The 20880-nt window shown below is 37.1% G+C and overlaps 1 protein-coding gene across 9 annotated transcripts in view; it reads right to left on the reverse strand.

Annotated features, from left to right (window-relative positions):
* LOC131685098 (aryl hydrocarbon receptor nuclear translocator homolog) overlaps nucleotides 1–20880 on the reverse strand; it is a 567322-nt gene that overhangs the window by 448194 nt on the left and 98248 nt on the right. For 3 of the 9 annotated variants that reach the window (XM_058968542.1, XM_058968536.1, XM_058968537.1), the window contains exon 1: nucleotides 18610–18957. The exons of 2 other annotated variants lie outside the window; for them this stretch is intronic. The gene's annotated coding sequence lies outside the window, so the exon portion shown is untranslated. Of the gene's footprint in view, nucleotides 1–18609; nucleotides 18958–20880 lie in introns of those variants that run through there. 4 more of the 9 variants (XM_058968543.1, XM_058968540.1, XM_058968539.1 and 1 more) reach the window with 3 other exon arrangements.

Raw genomic sequence — 20880 nt, forward strand, 5'->3', positions numbered from 1 at the left:
GAAACTGAAACAACAGCTGAAGGATTTCCCCTCTTCCTCCCAACAAAAGTCCAGGCAGCAAACGATCGACCAGCGAAACAGCCAGGCGGAATACCGACGGTTGTCCGGTTCTTGAAAAATTAATCCTTTCAACACAACACAACAACACATAACAAGCAAGCACAGTTTATATCCAGCCACTGACTGATACAAAACTGTGTCTTTTTCACCGCTCCGTCGACGCTGCAGGGAGAGTTTCCTCCACTACAGAATAGCAGCCAGCGAAGAGATACTTTTCACTTTAAACTTTGACTTGTGTTCAAGTTTGCACAAAGGCACATGTCACAATCACTTTTCAGCTGCTACATTTCGGATATGTTGTTTCTATTCCACTCAGGGATGGGAAAATGGAAGGGGTCCCGGATTTCCTCAACGATAACACAAGAGTAACTTTGTTCGAGTTGAAATTAAGCTCGGGTTCGAACCTAGTTTCATCGGTGCATTGGGGCTTTTGTTGGAACGGTCACATTTTTTTCCGCTCAGGTTCCTCATTCCAAAACAATCGACCGCACTTGTGTAAGTGTACTACCCGAGTTGCAATTACAGAGTCGATATGCATGAAATTGACAATTTCGATTTCTCGGATCGTTCATTTTCTGCCCGTTCTCCTTCGGCCCTAAATGCAAGTACCCACACTTTGTGTCCGTCGCTGCCGCCGTCAACACAACCTCCTATAGACCAAGTTCGATTGACGCGCGACTTTGCGGCCCTCGTTCGCCAATCCCTCCCTCCCTGTTACATTCATCGCGATGCACCGAATGGCGATCGTTAAATGGTTCTCCAAAAGGCAGTAAAATCTCAATGCTTCACTTCGTCACTTTTGCATATATGTATGACTGTGTGTTCTTTGTACGAGTGTTCGATAGGATGTTCCATGTGTGCAACTAGCGGCAACTGCCGCGCCGCTGCTCTGGAGGAATTCAATCACTGACTCTTCACACTCCTCTCGTTCCACCAACCACACCCACAGTCACACTTATTTTCCCACCAGCAGTTCATAGGATGTAAAGTTGCATTACACTGCACTTTTTTGCATCTCTGTGTGTCAGGGTGCGAGAGGGAAAACCGTCCTGCTCACTCGCGTCGCGCACATACACACTCACTTGCCCGAGCCGCCAGCTCGCCGCCGCCGCCGGTGAAACATTTTTCTTTTACAAGCGTTTGTTTTTTTTTTGTTGTTGCTTTTTTCACCACTGTCTGTCTGCTCTCATTCTCGTTCCAGAAGCTCGTTTAGATTATTGCAGTCGTTTTTCGTACGTCCCGACACTCGGACCTCTGATAAGAATTTGAGATTTGAATTCAAATTTAACACTTTGCTACCGGTTTCGCGCGTTCCTTTTGACTCGCCCGGCCCAGAGTGATGATCCAAACTGTGTGTGTGTATGTATATATGTGGGAGCAATGCAGGCGTAATGGGATTTTATTGGAATTCTGCTGCCCACCCGCTTAAGCTCCTTTTCGGTGCTAAACGAAGCTACGAGATCCATTGGCCCGTGAAGCCCGACGATAATGCTCCAAAGGAATGGAATTATTGTGTGAAGGAGATGGCGGGGGGTGGTCGTGGAAGGGATGGAGAACGCGCCGGAAAAATGCTAAATAGAATGGCAGCTCTTTTCGCAAATGATATTGTTTTAATTATGCTGCTTAATTGCGACCTGTAGCCTTGGAGTGACAGTACTTCGGATCCAGACGCAGACGTGAAGACGTCGGAATGGAGGATTCGGTGGCCGGGTAATGGCAATAGAGGAGAAAAATGTGGTGGAAAAGATCTGCCATTTTGCGATTGCGATGTAAGTGGGAATATGAATTTCGGTGAATTGATGCAATTGAGTGGGTTGGCACGCTATTCTACAAGATGGTGTTGGCTTCCAAGGAAACGTTTAAATCTTGTTAAACAAAGCAATTTTAAGACACTGCAAATTCAAGAATCAAAACCTACGATTTTGACAAGCATTGGATTTGTTCATACTTAAAAAGTATGAATCAATAATCAGAAAACGCAAATGCGCTCCAGTCCTTCAACTTTTTATAATATGACCGAAAATCATTTGACTGAACGATATTTAGGTCAGATAACAAAGATTCGAACTCTTGAACATAAGATAATTAGCGCACTGTTGTGTAATACTGTCGGAGCAAAGAGTTAAATCTAGCACATCTATCCTTCAAACGGGTTCAAATGTTGGACGCTTTTCTGCATTGAGCATCGATTTAAAGTCTCTCAAACTGATATCTGAGCTGTAGGAAACAATGTGATTGGCATTTGCAGTACTGCGGATTATGAGTGGGAAGCACTTTAAAAATCTTTAAAAATACACGTCATGTAAAAATATTGTCAATAAGGACGTATCTACTGTTTATGCTATCAACAGAACAAATACCCGGAATATTGAGTTAGGATATTAGACATACGTCAGTAGTAATGATCCCAAGGAGCGCCTATCGTTTTCACAACAAGTAGAAAATACCATTGGCATTGCAAAAAAAAGTTTTTTTTTAATTCTCTCATGTTGTGACAAATGTCAAAGTAAGCTCAGATGTCAAATTTCACATCATTTGGACAATTCTAGACCCCCGCCCACCTCGCTTGAAATTTTTAAAATTGATACTGTAGGAAAAAATGGAGGAAAAATATATTAAATGCTATAACTTTTAAAATAGCACTCAGAAAATTACAATTCATACTTTTTTTAAAGGAAATAAATATTTGAAGGGAGATATTTTTGTTTCTCGAAAAATACGGGAAGTGGGGTATTCGGCCATTTTATCCCCAAAATCCACTATTTTCAATATTTTTTCTGCTCCGTGATGCAACTCATACATATTTTGCAGTTTTTCTAATGTGAGAAAATCTCAGAAATCGAACGGTAACTTTTTGACCTTTGTCCGAATACGGGAAGTTGGGGTTATAGGGCCTTTTGTCATTCATATTAAATTTTATCATTTTCTATTGCATATATCTCTATTATTTTTCATTCAATTTTGATGAACTGTACCTTGTTGAACGTGGAAAAATCTTAAGAACAATATAAAAATAGATTCGTTACCGGTAAAATTCATAGACATCAAATTTTCTGACATTTAGTCTCGATTTCACAAAAAAAGGAGGAAAAATATATTAAATACTATAACTTTTAAAATAGCACTCAGAAAATTACAATTCATACTTTTTTTAAAGGAAATAAATATTTGAATGGAAATATTTTTGTTTCTCGAAAAATACGGGAAAGTGGGGTATTCGGCCATTTTATCCCCAAAATTAACTGTTTTCAATATTTTTTCTGCTCCGTGATGCAACTCATACATATTTTGCAGTTTTTTCTAATGTGAGAAAATCTCAGAAATCGAACGGTAACTTTTTGACCTTTGTCCGAATACGGGAAGTTGGGGTTATAGGGCCTTTTGTCATTCATATTTAATTTTATCATTTTCTATTGCATATATCTCTATTATTTTTCATTCAATTTTAATGAACTGTACCTTGTTGAACGTGGAAAAATCTTAGGAACAAAATAAAAATAGATTCGGTACCGGTAAAATTCATAAACATCAAATTTTCTGACATTTAGTCTCGATTTCACATTTTTATCATTATATCGCTCATATCAACTCCATTTAACAATAAATTATTATTTAATTTACTACTTTTAGTGTGAAATATTCTTAGAAATCACATGAAAATAGTTTCATTCCTGGTAATATAGGGGAAGTTGAGGTATTAGGACAAAAAATGAAAAAATGTGATTTGTAGAGTTAATGTCAAAATTTTTTATGTTTCTGAATTTTACCGGTAGTGAATCTATTTTTGATTTATTCCTAAGAATTTTTTACGTTCAACAAGATACATTTTATGAAAATTGATAAAAGAAGGCCAGAGATATATGAACGAGAAAATGATCAAATTTAATATGAATAACAAAAGGCTCTATAACCCCAGCTTCTCGTATTCAGACAAAGGTCAAAAAGGCTCCGATTTATCCCAGAGATTTTTTCACATTAGAAAAACTGCAAAATATGTATGAATTGCATCACGGAGCAGAAAAAATATTAAAAATGGGGGTTTTTGGGGACAAAATGACCCATTATCCCACTTTCCCGTATTTTTCGATAAACAGAAATATCTCCATTCAAATACTAAGGTTATTTCCTTCAAAAAGAGGTATGTAATTTTCTGAGTGCTACTATAACATTTAATATATTTTTTCCTCCATTTTTTCCCATAGTATCAATTTCAAAAATTTCAAGCGATGTGGGCGGGGGTCTAGAATTGTCCAAATGATGTGAAATTTGGCATCTGAGCTTACTTTGACATTTGTCACAATATGAGAGGGGGGCCTTTGAGAATTTAAAAAAAAAATTTTTTGCAATGCCCTATTGTAACTACATGTAGCGAATTCTGAAAGATTGAGTAGGATGAATCCCACACTTTGCTAAAAATCAATCTTCCTCTGGGTTAGAAACTCTTATGAAGCAACAGTCTCATCATCATCATCATCATCATGAACACATAGCATTTAGGCTGATTTGGGTAGAGAAAAATAACAGTGTTATCAACCACCTAGTTGATCATAGCCATGCATACGACCTAATTTCTAATTTGATCGAATGTCATTTAACCAAATGATCCCTTTTATCAAATGCCATGCAACCTATTCCAGCTGGCTGAACGTCTTCGGGCTGCATGGCATTTGGCGGAATGCTATATGATAGGATACTAACCTCAATTCATTTCGCATGAACCGCTTTAAAATTCACTAAGAAAAATCAGGCTATCTGTAGCTGTAGCTTGAAAAGCGACGTATTCATTAAAATAGGGACCTTCAACCATGTAATTTATGTAAACCAGTGTCTGAAAAAAAAGTCTGATGCCTTTCCTGAATTAACACGATTTTGCTTAGAGGGAGTTTCGAATGTTTCGATAATAGTTAAATTAAAGGTATATTTCATGATATGTTGACGAGTCAACAACAAACAAAATGGGTGTCCCCCCACATTTATCGCTGTCAGTTTTTCGAAAAGTATTGAACAGAAGAAAAAATCGTGACGAACGTCAAAGTCACGGGCCTGGAAACTGTACACTCAGATGCTGACAAAGCCTCATTATCTAATCATGGCGGCTTCCGAGGCTACTGTTCTTCACCGCCCATCACAATTTTGATGTGCCACAGGAAGTAAGAAAGCAGAAACTTTCAAAGTTTGCCAATAAATACATGATTTGGCAAGCGATCTGCTCATGTGGCAAACGGAGTGCGCCGTTGGTGACTACCGGGACGGTAAACGGGGAGGTCTACCTAAAGGAGTGTCTACCGTGCTGCTTTGCCGAATTTGAAAACCAGAAATTACGTGAAATATGCCCTGGAGTGGTATATTATATTGCAGGTGCAGGTACCCAGGGACTAGAACCCTCCCTACATGTCATAGCTCCGTCCATTGAGAAATTTTGGACCATTGTAAAGTGTTATCAGTAGACGACCATAAAAGCTTTTAGAAACAAGAAGCAATTCAACCCATTCCACGCGAGAGGCAAACAAAAATCTGTTTATGAAGCACAAGAACCAGTTCGAATATATTCTAGCAAGCTATTGCGATAAAATAACCCAAGTCATGTCTGGTGATGCCATATGGCATCACGCGCTGGGAATGGGTTGAGGCAAACTGACGTTCAGCGATGGACAAAAATTATACAGAACCTGATTGCAGGAGTTAAACGAAGGGTCGGCAATTCGAATTCGGTCAACCGAAAGCTTAGTTGATTTACTAATACTAATAAATTTTAAAAATAAAAATAATTATTTTTTTCTAATAAAATTTAAATTATATTTACTCGCTTTGTTATTCAATCAAATTCTGTTCGTAAACCCGATAGTATAATTCACCTTTATTCGGTTTGTTACTGATTTTTATCTATAAAAGAACGAACACCGACTCGGTTACCATTCGTTTTGCACCGAACAGGAACAAAAATCGCTTCAAGTAGTGGTCATTTGCTGATGAATGGAAGAGGAGCCTTCAGCGGGGATATGTTACGTTAGGAGAGTTGCAAATAAGCTTTGCTGCTGCAGTAGACCGCTAGAAAATTAATTGAACGGATCTGAAATCGATAACAAATGATGACAGGACAGAACCAATTCGCCACAGAGCGAAGATGTAGAGATAAACTGTGCGTAATCCGCTCGAATTCTGCTGACAAATGATGGGCAGTAAGAAATGAACGCTTTGATTCTAGAAGTTCCTTAGGCCTCAAAGATAAGGAGGTAAACACATCAAAATTCAGTATTTTTCATGCATAATGCATCTTGCATTGACTAGCTAAACCGAACCAAATGTTACAGCTTATAATGAACTGCTGTTCTAGCGGGACATCACGCTTGACTACGAGTTTGCTCAGACACACATAGTGTTTTCGTTTTTAGAGTTAGTGTCAATCCGGCGCTAGCTTAGTCCTGTCACCAAGTTAGTGTCTGGATTCTGATGAGAGCTCGAAACGCATCTTCATAATTAATTTAGTTATAAGTTTTGTGCCATTTACGCGCAAATCTGATGTAAAAAAAACTTCATGTTGGAGAAAAATAGTTTTTCTTAAATGTTTCTTCACTCCGGAGAAATATAGTACAGGAGTCGTTAATTATTTTCAGCGTGAGCGCGTTATCAAGCCGATTGTATTTTATCAAGAGAACTTTCCTACTAAAATAACTGGTAAAGGAAAGGAAAGTTTGGATAAAATAAATTCCTTTTCATGTTCAAAAACTTAACATTTGCAATCAGAAAAGTTAATTTTTCAAAGTCCTCGCTACTTGCATAATTTATTATTACTTTAAAAGGGCTTCGTTAAAAATCGGACGTTTTAAGGCAACAACCACAGCCCCGCAATTTTCTCTATTTTGGAAAGAATTTAGCATATTGCTACGCATTGGTTTGTTCAATATGTCTTATCAGCAAACATAACTTCTTTTCTTGCGGGACACCGCAAATTAGAAATCGTTTAGTGTGTTCACAAATATTGATTCTTATTCTGGACTAGCATTAATCTGGTGCCATAGTCAAGAGCTAGATTCTGAGGAGACGAAACCGAAACGGAAAATCGGAAGCTGGTTTGTGTAATACCAACTAAGCACTTAAAAAGTCGCGAAAATCTCTTTATTTTGCCGAGTACGAGGGCCAAAAATCAAGCGCAACAAAATGAGATGTCATAGTGCAAGACATAAATGACAAATTTACAAAAAAAACTTTGCATTTCGAAAGCCTTTTTCCTTGACCAGACTAGGTGCTACGTGGATAGGAGTTAACAAATAAAATTCTTATTTTGAACGCTTTCACTCCACTTTAGAGCTTTTATATCATTCAAAAATAATCTCCTTTTTTTCCGGAATTACAAATATTGAGGACCTAAGTACCGCATTACTAAGACTCGCGGTAAAGGGATGCTGACCGTTAAAGGGTGGGACCGTTATTCAATATAAAAACAATAAAAATAAAAACGTTTCGAAAAAAAAAATCCATTTGTTAAACACTTCCGATTCTTTTTAAAATGTGCATTAAATGCATCATTTTCTTTTATTTGTTTATCCAACACGGTTTGATGCGTCCCATGAGACCATCTAGTCGGGAAATAGAACTACAGAAGTTAAATCTGAAGCATAAATTAGCACAGTGCAATTTCATCACATACGCCATTCGACTTTTAATACGTTCAAAACTATTACCCAAGCAGAAAATTGGCTTCGAAGAACGTTATTACGTTTTATACAAAATCCGAACGACGATGACACTATTGAAGTAAGGTTACATGGCCTGACACGGCGTACTTATACTAGCGTCATGTCAAAGTATGCAGAAGTGACGCTTTAACGAACTTCTTGCCGGCGCTTTGCAACGGTATTCGTGAGGGTTGAATGTATCGGACAACACCTGTCCCCTCCTATCTGAGCTAAGGAAACTCAATCCATAGTTTTTTTCTTATAATCACAAAGCGTTGATTACGCACCCAGGGTAGATCCCCACTTACCAATTCTGCGATCAGTCGAAACACCAAGGATGCACAGAAGCTGCTAAAAAACCCCACCTACTACAACCAAGACCGGTACATACCACAATAGATCTAAATACTGGTCACAGTGGTTCGTCTCCAACAAAAACAAAGACCGGTACACAGTCGTCTTATGCTAAGCCACAAACGGTTGCTAAGGGAGCATTCATTAATTACGTAACACTTTTAGGGGAGGGGGTGTACGACAAAATGTGACATATGGGGGGGGAGGAGGAGTAAGCCAGAACGTTACGTAACAGGTTTTTACTGAAGATAATAAATTGTTTAATGAATTTGTTACGCACTAGGAGAGGAGGGATAAAGAAATTTGAGACAATTTGTTTCATGGGGGGAGGGCTGAATCAATTTTGGGCAATTTTTGTGTTACATAATCTATGAATGGACCCTAATCCAGACTGCAGAGCGAACTGTTTCAACTATGGAGGCCTTTTGAGGAGAAGCCTCCTCCCCCCCCCCCCCCCTAATACCGGGACTTAACCTATACCACAAGTAAGCTGGGAGTGCCGTTTAAACCGTGCCTCGAGCTTAAAAAACTGGTCGGACTGTCGACTTACAAGAAAGGGGCGACTCCATATCTTGGCGATAAGCAAAACAAGTCGGTCAGAGAACGATCGCAAAAGCTGTACATGAAAATGCCGACTAAGTTCGATTACGTGGCACAGGATGGCAAAACCTGCGCCAAGGAAGACTTTGAACAGCTTCCTGGACAGGAATATTGTACGTCGACTGGAACAGGAACGATGACAGAGATTTTCGTGCGGCAGGCTATTTTCAATAAGTTATGGAGTTTGGATTTCGTCTCATCAGAATCCGACACTAACTTAGTGACAAAACCGGATCGACACTAGCTCCAAAAACAAGCGAAAAGCCCAGCAATTCCAATTCGCTAAAAAAGGAAGATTGAATGAATATTTTTCCTTTATTCTGTATCAATTGAATTCACAAAAGATGCATCATTTGATTGTTTAATAAAAAGTTTAACCAAACATTCTTGTTCGACTATTTTTTTTATTTCGATTATAGAGGTTTTAACCTTAAGGTGATTCACCTCTTCGGGTTAGAAAAATCTCTTAGGAAAAATTTCTAACCCTATGTGCGGGGTCGGGACTTGAACCCAGGTGCGCTGCGTACAAGGCAATTGATTTACCAATACGCTACGCCCATTCCTGTTCGACTAATTATCGATCGTAACATCCTATATTTTGCTCAATTGTTGGGCGGCTAGCATTTAATTTGACCAAAAAGCATATTGATCGTGTCGCTTCGCTTGCATTACTGTTTTCTTCCTAATGCGACATCTTTGTTGAAGTCGAGATATAGGAAGTTTTTGGAATCAATTACTTCCTAGTGACGAAACTTTCTTCCACTTCGTAGGTACAAGAAATCCCATTTTTACAGTAAATAAAAGCAAGAATGTCAGTAAAAGCCTAGTGGATTTCTAGCATCTACTACCTAACGAACTCAAATCAGTTTAATAATTCACTCCACGGTATATAGTTACCTTCGCTGCTCAACTCCTTTGAACACCAAGGTTCGCCAACAATTGATCATGCAGCGTATTTCAGAGCGATTCATGCAACTGCCAAGACCAAAATAGATAACAACTTAGCCGGTGTTCGTTCTTTCATAGATAAAGGTTGAACAGAACTAATTATTTCAGCACACAACGTATGATGGGAATCAATCAGAGCGTCGCTTTTAAAAACTCAAAACAAAACATTATACAATATCTAGCCACACATGTCAAATGGTCCTAAGTGCAAATGACTGTTTCTCTTTGTTTACTTTCTCTTTTGCTAATAACTCGGCAATTTATACGTTTGTTACTCAACTCTTAGCAGAATAAACTAGTCGAAATCAGAGTTTTTCGATATATCCTGAAACAATACTGAAAAGTTTTAAGATGACGCTGTAATAATCGAAAGAGAAAGTAAACAAAGAGAGGCTCTCATTTGCAGTTAGGACCATTTGACATGTTTGTCGAGATATATCTGAAACTCATGCTAGTTGCACATATTTTTAAATAAAGGGGGCGTAAGTTTTCTTTCTTGAAGAACACGATTTTTGTATATTTCAATATATTAAAGATTTTTGGCATTTTCTAAAAGTAGAATATATCAAACGATGGCTTATTAGGCCGGTGTTCGTTCTTTTATAAATAACAATTTAACAGAATTAATTATGTCAGTGCTAGAGTGACAGGGAAAAAATGACCCCTATCGACCCATCCCTGAGTTGATTCCTAGTCCCACTAGGAGTACTTGTACCAAATTTGAAGCCAATCGAACAAGTCTAGCTACCGCACCAACGCGTTTAATAAATTCTTTTAACAAAACCGGATTGACTATCAGTCTTTGACAAAGTTGTAGACAATTGAATAATCTTTCTTATTATCACCTACAGTGATAATATGATGTTTACAGTGCCACCTAGCGACGAAAATGTGAGCTAGCTAGTGAGTTCTCCATGTAAATTGTCGAAAAATTCCATACGAACTTCAGGCACGTTGACCCGATTGCTAGACTTGTTCGATTTGATTCAATTTTGGTGCAAGTACTCCTGGTGGGACTAGGAATCGACTCAGGGGTGGTTCGATTGAGTTTTCATAAATTCATTGTTTTTCTGAGCAGTCTAGGCAGCACACATTGAATAATAGAAATCAATCAGAGCGTCGCTTTTTAGAAATCCACAAAACACAATAATTATGCTAGTGGTACGTATTTAGGTATTAAGAGGACATACGTTTTATTTCTTGGAAAAATCGTTTTTTTGCATATTTCGAAATCTTTTCTAAAAGTAGAATATTTCAAATATAGAAAGAAAATTACTGTAAAATGGATATATAAAAAACTTTGAAAGGAGCCGTTTTTTATCTGCATGCAAATCACTCGATATCCAATCATGAATATCTCAAGAACTCGATACCCTATCACGAATATCTCAAGAACCGTTAAATCAATCTCCTTTTGTTTGTAATTTTTGTTAAATTACAAAGATTAGATAGTTTAACAAACTTATAATCAAAATCGCAGGAGATTGTTTTCGTAAATTTCAAACCGTCAGCATTTTTTGATGCACCTCAAGGTGATTTTTTTAAATAGACATTGTCCACCATTTTGGAAAAGGATAAGTCACAGACCCATATGAAATGAATTTTTTATTTCCGAATTAATCCTTGGTACCGCATTTTATCTATTTTTAATATGGCAATTTTAAGGAGCCGTAGGGGAACAAAAAAAACATGACAAAAAACTCCTATGCTGCCATAAATGCAGGGTAGTTATAATTATGTTCGACTCAAAAGTGCAACAATTAACACATTTCGTCCAGTTTTACAGGAGTAATTAAAGGGTAAATTTCTGTTCTGACCAATATTTTGAACTGGGCTACTATGTTTAAAGTTTAGAACCATTAAATATTAGAATATTTCTATAAGACAGAAAACACCGGTTTTATTACCCTCATTAACCCTCTGCTACCCAAATTTGTAAATTTTTTTTGGTAGTGAGAAAACCGAAAAATATATTGCCAGCTCACGAAAGCTATGAATTTTTGATTTAATCCTCAAAAATGCCCAACACTGCCATTTGACGAGTCAATAGTTTATTGCCAATTATTTTTATTTCCACATCGTTCGCAACAGATTTTCCCAACTACAGAGGAGTATTACAAATTAGCAACTTAAAAATATTTTTTTTATTTTCTTAACCCATTCATGCCCATGTTGTTTGTGGACAACAACGTTTTTAAACAGCTATAACTTTTGATTAAGGCAAAATTTGCTCATAAAACAAGTAAGGCTAATAAATGTGACTATTGCCTTTCATTTGAGTATTAATAGTTCCAAGGACCAGCTCTAGAACTGAAGTTATTGCAATTAGTCTGATTAGATTCCGATGGAGCAGTACTGCCAGGAACAGCTTACGTTGCCTACGGAAAATGAATTTTTCATATATCTTCGTTATGTTTCAATATTATTAAAAATTGATAAAACTTATCAATTTAGACTATCTTTGGCTACATTTTCCACGCAATTGGAATATTGTAAATATTCCAGGAGAATTGTATTGAGCATTGGAAGATAAAAATTGAGCAGCTTCCAGCACTGCGAGGGAAGCACCTATCTTTATGAAAAAAGACTTCTCGTGTTTCTTGACTCCACTGTTTTCAAGGAAAAATATTTTTGAAACCCTGCATGCATGGAAAAAAGTTGGGCATAAAAGGGTTAAAAAAGATAAAAAATATAAATATTTTTTAACTAAATTACGCTGCCATGTACAAAATAGTGATTTCAAAATGCAGACAATGTATTTGAATGATTGGTGGCAATGTTGTGAAGGGGTTTTCATAGTGGTGACAACATATAATCGTGTTTTGAATATTCTATAGAAATTTTCCCGTAACCCACCAAAAGGCGGAGTTGGGCAGCAGAGGGTTAATATCAATAGTAGGACGCTATTTGCAGGATTTTCGGTACAGCGATAACTTATCGACTCGAACTTTGAGGCCAAAAAGATGACCAATCTAAGTATATGTTTTGTTCAGAAAATAAGTAAAAATATGCAAAACGCAAGGCAGCTTTACACCAAATAGCATGTTTCTTTTTTATGAACGATCAGATCTACATCAAGACGATTTTTCGTGAGTGGTTGGGATAGGAACATCGCTTTGCTCTTTCTAAGCCCTGTACATTTAAAATAATAAACGTTGAAAATTGCAAAAAAAAACTAACATGGCAAGCAATTTGAAAATATAGCCAAAAGAGCGTACCTTTAATCACTTTCGGTACTATTAACACATAAATCTATCAGGTGGATTGCCATCAGAAGCGATTCCTTTTGCTGAAGTCTCATGAAGGTCCCATATTGTTTTGGCCTGATATGGCTACATTCCATTATGCCCGAAATGTGTAGACAATTGAATAATCTTTCTTATTATCACCTACAGTGATAATACGATGTTTACAGTGCCACCTAGCGACGAAAATGTGAGCTAGTGAGTTTTCTCCATGTAAATTTTCGAAAAATTCCATACACACTCCAGGCACGTTGACCCGGTAGCTAGACTTGTTTGATTTGATTCAAATTTGGTGCAAGTACTCCTGGTGGGACTAGGAATCGACTCAGGGGTGGTTCGATTGAGTTTTCATAAATTCATTGTTTTTCTGGGCAGTCTAGTCAGCACACATTGTATAATAGGAATCAATCAGAGCGTCGCTTTTTAGAAATCCACAAAACACAATAATTATGCTAGTGGTACGTATTTAGGTATTAAGAGGATATACGTTTTATTTCTTGGAAAAATCGATTTTTTGCATATTTCGAAATATTTTCTAAAAGTAGAATATTTCAAATATAGAAAGAAAATTACTGTAAAATGGAGATAAAAAACTTTGAAAGGAGCCGTTTTTTATCTGCATGCAAATCACTCGATATCCTATCATGAATATCTCAAGAACTCGATACCCAATCATGAAAAATTTCGCTTTCGCTGCTTTTTTAAAACATTTAGTATTGTGCTTTACCAACCCAGCCTGTGTTTGAGCTATTGATCTTAATACCTGACCGGTAAGAGATTGAATCGGCGTGATAAATCTTATCTTGTCATTCAAGAACAAATCCGTTCATCGTTAATAGGTTTATTATTTCACTCGTTCTAAGGCGGGTCTCCATACACACAATTTCCCCACTAAAGAAGAGTATTACAAATTAGCAAACTTAAAAATATTTTTTTATTTTCTTAAAAAAGATAAAAACTAAATTACACTGCCATATACAAAATAGTGATTTCAAAATGCAGACAATGTATTTGAATGATTGGTGGCAATGTTGTGAAGGGGTTTACATAGTGGTGACAACATACAATCGTGTTTTGAATATTCTATAGAGATTTTCCCGTAACACACCAAAAGGCGGAGTTGGGCAGCAGAGGGTTGATATCAATAGTAGGACGCTATTCGCAGGATTTTTGGTACCGCTTTTACCGGTACTACAACCCTAGCGATAACTTATCGACTCGAACTTTGAGACGAAAAAGATAACCAATCTAAGTATTTGTTTTGTTCAGAAAACAAGTAAAACTATGCAAAACGCAAGGCAGCTTTGCACCAAATAGCATGTTTCTTTTTTATGAACGATCAGATCTACATCAAGACGATTTTTCGTGAGTGGTTGAGATAGGAAAATCGCTTTGCTCTTTCTAAGCCCTGTACATTTGAAATAATAAACGTCGAAAATTGCAAAAAAAACTAACATGGCAAGCAATTTGAAAATATAGCCAAAAGAGCGTACCTTTAATCACTTTCGGTACTATTAACACACAAATCTATCAGGTGGATTGCCATCAGAAGCGATTCCTTTTACTGAAGTCTCATGAAGGTCCCATATTGTTTTGGCCTGATATGGCTACATTCCATTATGCCCGAAATGTGTCGGACTGCTACAAAGTGCAACGATTTCCATGTGAATCACAGCATTTAAATTTTCCAAATTCGTCGGAACTGCGCTTTATTGTAATAAAAACACGGTGTCTCTGGTAGAACAAAACTTAGACAAAAAAAACTCAGTATCGCTGAAATATTCACTAATTGAATGCTTAGATACTCCTCTTTCATCTGAGACTAAATTTGAAATGTTCTATCGGGGGTTTAGAACAATAATTTGTTTTTTAACATTTTGATGATTATTTTTGAAGATTGCGTTTCAATGAAAAGCTCTCAGAAGATATATCACTTTTAGGGGGATGTATCTTTGGACATACAGTATCAGAAGGAGGGGCTTGTTACGTTAATGAATTCCTCCGAAGACACCAATGTCCGATATTTAGGCAATTTCGGGCTTATTTAAATTTAAAATTTGAATAATATTTTTACTCGGGGCATTTTTTTGTCTCTGGCAGAACAATATTACCACAAACAAATAAATATCACTGATGTGCTCACTATCCGGAAACTTGCCTCTATTTTAAACGAGACAAATTTTGAATTGTTTTTCCTAAGGTTCTAGAACTTTTTTTAATATTAAAAAATAAATATCTATGTTTATGCACATATGGACACTTCATTACTCGTTTATATGTCAATAAATGAAACTAACTTTTTTTTTGAAAATTGATGAATAATTAGTATCAGATCAGTATAATAATTTCTTAGTTTATGATTTATTTGCGTTCTTTGAATTCAATTAGTCATGTGTATGTATTGTTTAATACTTAAATTTAGAGCATTTTTCACAAACGTCATTTTGATGTGTATCTATTTTACTGATTACAGTGTTCGTTAGTACACTTACTATAAGTACATTGGCCTAATATCTGCTTCCTATTTACTACTATCTGTTTCCATCTTCCTTGGTAAGTGATATTAAAAACTGTTTTTGTAGATAAATCTTCTGAAATTGGCTGAAATTTTGAATACTTTCTTTTTGGATTTGCGATCAATGCACTAAATATTACTTTATGTAGCCTTAAAAATGCTACCATATAGAAAACGTTACATTTTTTCGCATCTACCAAGTTGTGAAAATATTTAAATTAATTCTTTTTTAATTTATTTATTTTACATAATTGAGTTTTTGGACCAACATAGGGTTTAAACCTGTTAGAATAACTTTTTAGAATTCAATCCGCAAAATTATATTTTATGATAATAGAATTTTTTGCTCGGGATTCTTTTCCGACACTTTTCTTGCTCAAAATTATATCATTTTTGGATTCCTCAGAACATTTTACCTTTATTTGATGTATTTAGATCCTTTGTTTCGATGACTATTCAAATCAAAATACTTGATAAAGTGCACTTAAAAATTTCAATTTTCCCATATTTGCTATAATATAATTGCTACTTTGAACCAATAAACAATCCCTAAAAACACCCTACTGCTTTCAAACATTTTCTCGCCCTCTGCAAATCAGATAGTATGAAATGATTTTGCGGAAAATATAATTTTCCGCTAAAATGTGGACCACTGCTGCTATGTGTTTTTAAAGGGAGAGACTGTCGATCGTGTTTAAACTCGTAATTTTCAAGGAAACTAAAAAGTAAAACAAATCAAATTGAGCCAAAATTATTCAAAGAAACCATAGAACAATGATAGAATTTTGAATATAAAATTAGTTGCAAAGAAACCCCGAGCAAAAATATATTCCGAAGAAAAATAAATTGAAGGAAATGATTTGTTTTGCAAATTTCAACACCCCTTAACACCAATGCGAAGATAGCTAAATGGTGTCTTCGAAGCATTTCATTAACGTCACAAGTCCGTTCTTCTGACAGTGTGTTAACCTCCTAAAAGGGAGATGTATGTTTTGAGCTACTCATTGAAAAATTATCTCAAGAATTCATCAAAATGTTGAAAAAAAATAATAAATGTTCTAGACCCCCCGATAGAACATTTCAAAGTTATGCTCAGATGAAAGAGGAGCTTTCGATTAGTGAGTATTTTGGCGATACTATTTTTTTTGTTTTAATATTTTCTACCAGAGACACCGTGAAAAAAGAACATTGATAAATCACGACTTCAAAAAAAATCAGCAATAATTCAAACTGAACCTGATCTATAGATTTGTTTGAATTTAGTTTAAAAAAACTAACGAATGAATTAGAAATTTGTCTACAACACTGTAATACTCATATCTTCCTCAAAAGCAATAGCAAATTAACTAATCACAGAAAATCTTCTACTTGAGCGCTTAATACGACTTATGTAGTATAGTATTTGCTTTCAATCAATTTGTCACTTATATCATATTAATCACAATTAATGAGCTTAGATATCACATGGTTCCACCAAATGTTTCGACTTCATTAATTCTCATCAGCTTAATCAGAACTCCGTTTCTTGCGTGATATAACGCAGGAGTAGGGGTTCACTCAGAAACACAAATAGTGTTTTCGTTTTTTTGAAGCTAGTGTCAATCCGGCGCTAGCTTAGTTCTGTCACTAAGTTAATTTTGGATTCTGATGAGACGAAGTCGAAACGAAAATTCCATAACTAATTCACAAGTTTTTGATTTTCATCATCAGGGTTCAACAAGTAACATCAAGAGATAGCTTGTAAACGGGACCAGCACAACACCGTTCTTCACTCATATCATCGGATAACATAAACTTTGAGATATTAAATAACATTTTCGGTCCCATCTTTCAAAGTAATTGAGATTGAAAAACGTTTGAAGAATAAAAGGTTTATTAAGATTATTGTTTTCAGACATGAGAAAACTACCGATCGCAATCAGCACTTATCAGGCAGATTAGAAGGTACTAGCCGGGGTTGCTTGACGAACCCGTGAGTCATGTCGTGTGCATCAATGCAATTTCCTCGAACTTTCAATTACAGATTTCACGATATCATGTCAAACACACAACTCATTTAATAAATTAAGTTGTTTTTATTTAACCCAACACGATATTTACACCCAGACCCTTTTATTCGAGAACTCACAATCAACAATAATTAATCTTTCCTTATTTCTTTCTCTGACCACCGAACTCCCGAAGCACAACTAACTCACGCAACATGCACAACTTGTTGATGATGGAGCATAAATAAGTGCACCACTGCCGTAGCCGGTAATTCCTCGATCAACTTCAGCAAACTTGCCACTTTCTTTATCACACACTCAATGCCCCTGACATCCGAGGCGATCAATTTCTTCCACCAAAAGCTTTCCTCATTATCAAAAACACGGAGTTAGGCTGCACGGAGTAATAAAATTGATATACATTTTAATTTAAAATTCATTAAACCCATTGCCAATGGTTCTTCTTCTTTTCATATCTCTGTGCGATTGTGCACTTATTCAAAATATGCAAAAGAAATATAAATTAAAATAAAAGCAGATAAAAATTCCAAGAGTAATGCGAATAGAAGTGCAGCGCAACAGAAAAACGGAAGATAAATAAACTTTAATATGTATTATTTTCCGGCTTTATTACTGCAACTGCTCGAGTTGCCAGGGAAGCGAGAAGCAATAATTATGCAGAAATTTTGCACCGAACCAAGCATTTGGGCCCCTTTCGTCTCCCGTCTCCACCATTACCGTTTCAGGTATAAAAGTGTTCTTCTATTTTGTATGGGAACCACCGTTCAGCGATTCAACCATCCAGGCTGCACTGCTTTAGGAATTGAAAAATGGTTCGCCAGAAAGAAAACTCGGAAAATATTTACGAGGCTGACTATTTACTTTAATGTTAAGGTTACTTCCACCCAGACAACGGAATGAAAAAAAGACCGCATATCCTTTCTATGTTGTGCACCCGCCGCCGACAGACACGTGTTCCACGTAAAACTCCACCGAAATAAACGATAGAGCGCACTACCGCTGTTGATGCCACCATACTATTCCACGAAAAAAATAACACACAAAAAAACTATTTCCATTCTCGGTCGCCACCAACACACACAGTGGTTATACTCCTGTCAAGGACCTCCGTAGTAGTAGCAGGGAAAAAAAACGAGCTATGAAAAATCGACACCGCGATTTTCCTCTATCCAAATTCAGACACCTTTCGGGTCGAAACACACCATCAATTGAGTTACCGAGGCATATTATTTGCACACACTGTATAGCTCTTCCACCTACGTCAAGCGGTGAATGGGTCACAAAACAACAACACAAAACTAACGCAAAAAAACAGCACACCGATACGCGAATTAAAACTATCAATCGCGCGTTTCGAAAAAAAAACTGTTTTTTCCTCACCACACGCGCGTGGATCAGGATTGACGAATTTCCCGACAACCGACAACTACTGACAGCGAGAGTTTCCTAACAACACCTAACAACGTCCGCTCACTCTCGCAAGACTACAACCCTACGCTCTCAAGGAGGAAAACGTCCGTTCACGACGAAAGCTTCAAACTCACTGAAAAGCCATCCGTCAGCGAACGATCGCCCCCACAAAAGCGCAGAGTTTACAACACATTTGCATTCTCGCTCCGTTTCGCTCTTTTTCCTTTTCAACCTTCATACTCTCGCACCGTTTATAGCAGACGTTTGCAAACAGACCGAGCTCCCAGAGCGGGGAAGGGCGCTCTCAGTTAAAAGTGCATCCACACACCATGATCCAGCGCATCCTCATGACTCGATTGCAGTAAGTACAAAGCAAAAAACCAACAACCGTCATCGTAAGGCGATCCTCGTTACTCACTCTCTCTTCGCTGAACCCAACTCATAACTCATTTTCATCACCCCGGCTTGTTTCTCCCATTTCCCGCTCACTCTCTGCCTGGTTCACTCATTCTCCCAACTGCACTCGATAACCCACACCCAGTATAGGCGATGGCACGGTAAAGTGAGAGAAAATTCGCTTTCCCGACAAACGAAACGATACATTCAGGTGTTCTCAGCCGGTATCCTGCTCCGGTTTCGGTCGGAAAGTTTTCCCAACCCACACCCATTCACGCGCACACACTCGCTCACTGTCGCCTGTTAATACTGCCAGTTGTTTGACGGTCCGCACTCTACATATTTTGACGTCTTGGTGGGACTGTTTGCTAGCTATCCTTTCAAGTTTGAAAAATAATGTCATTTCCGATGCTTTTTTCTTTCGCTGTGAGGGTGCCTTCATGTGTGTTGTATGATGGGAAAACTTGCTGACAGGTTTTTTGGCGAGCGGAGAGACAGATTGGGAGAGGGCGAGAGAGAGAACGAGGGTCGGTAACTAGTAGCTTTTCACTTATACCGTTAAAAAATCATTGAAGCGTTCGATGTAATGTGCATTCTGGAAGGGTAGAATGAGGAGTTTCCTTCAGGTTAGGCGGGGGTCTCAGGGGGAAAGATAGTAATTTGGGTATGACCTACTAAGCGGGTTGTGTAGTCTAGATTCCGATGGTGCGATAAAGTTTAAACTGTAATTACATTTGCATCAGAATTAGCCGGAAGAAAATTTGGTACTCGAATAACAGTGTGCTGGTAGCGGGTGGGTAGGGGGTGGAGGGTTCCAACCACGAAACCAAATGCTTACGAGTTATATTTGGTCTTTGGTTACAGTTATTTTGGTGGTTGTGTGTAATGTGTAGCTATACCTCTCTAAGGGTGACTTTTGCTCAATGAGAATAAAACATTCTAAATCATTCAAAACTCGAAAATACACGACCACCAATGTCAACAAACAATAGAAAACTGATATTCCGCAAGCAGTAAATCGAATACTTCCAACACACAGGTCTATAGTTATTTATTACAAAGATCTGAAAATCGAAAGATCCTAAGATCCAATCCAGTTATTCAAAACATCTAAGAATCCAAAGCTTCAAAGATAAAAAATTCAAAAATTAGAAAAAAAAAAAACAGAAAATGCGCATGAAAGCTTTCAACACGAGAATTTATTTCCTAGGTTTTCGTGTTTTGTTACGATTGAATATGATTTTTCAATTTATTCCAAAAGATTATTGTACATCAAAAGACATTCAGCGGTGAAAACCTTTATATTTAAAATAAAAAACAAGCTTGAATAATTGTTTTTCGAGTGTGATTCAACTTGAGTTGTACAGTTTGGTTCTCGAAAGGCTTCCCTGCCAGAATCACTCATTACAATTGCGGACGAGACGAGAAATGTCACCCGCGAAAACGTGAAGATTTCATGATTACATGGAAAAGAGCGTTTATATTTTCGCATTTTTGACCGCATTTGTAAATTCATAACTACTAAAACGTTCACTTAATCAGGTGTTTTAATGGGCGCAGGTACGTATGGATGATCGCGAAGGTCTCGAGCGTTTGTATGTTGCGTATGTTAGCATGTATAAATTTGTTTGTAAAACAGTGTGGCAATTCACATATTCGCGCAGACC

This window comes from Topomyia yanbarensis, chromosome 2, assembly GCF_030247195.1.
Source record: "Topomyia yanbarensis strain Yona2022 chromosome 2, ASM3024719v1, whole genome shotgun sequence".
NCBI lineage: Eukaryota > Metazoa > Arthropoda > Insecta > Diptera > Culicidae > Topomyia > Topomyia yanbarensis.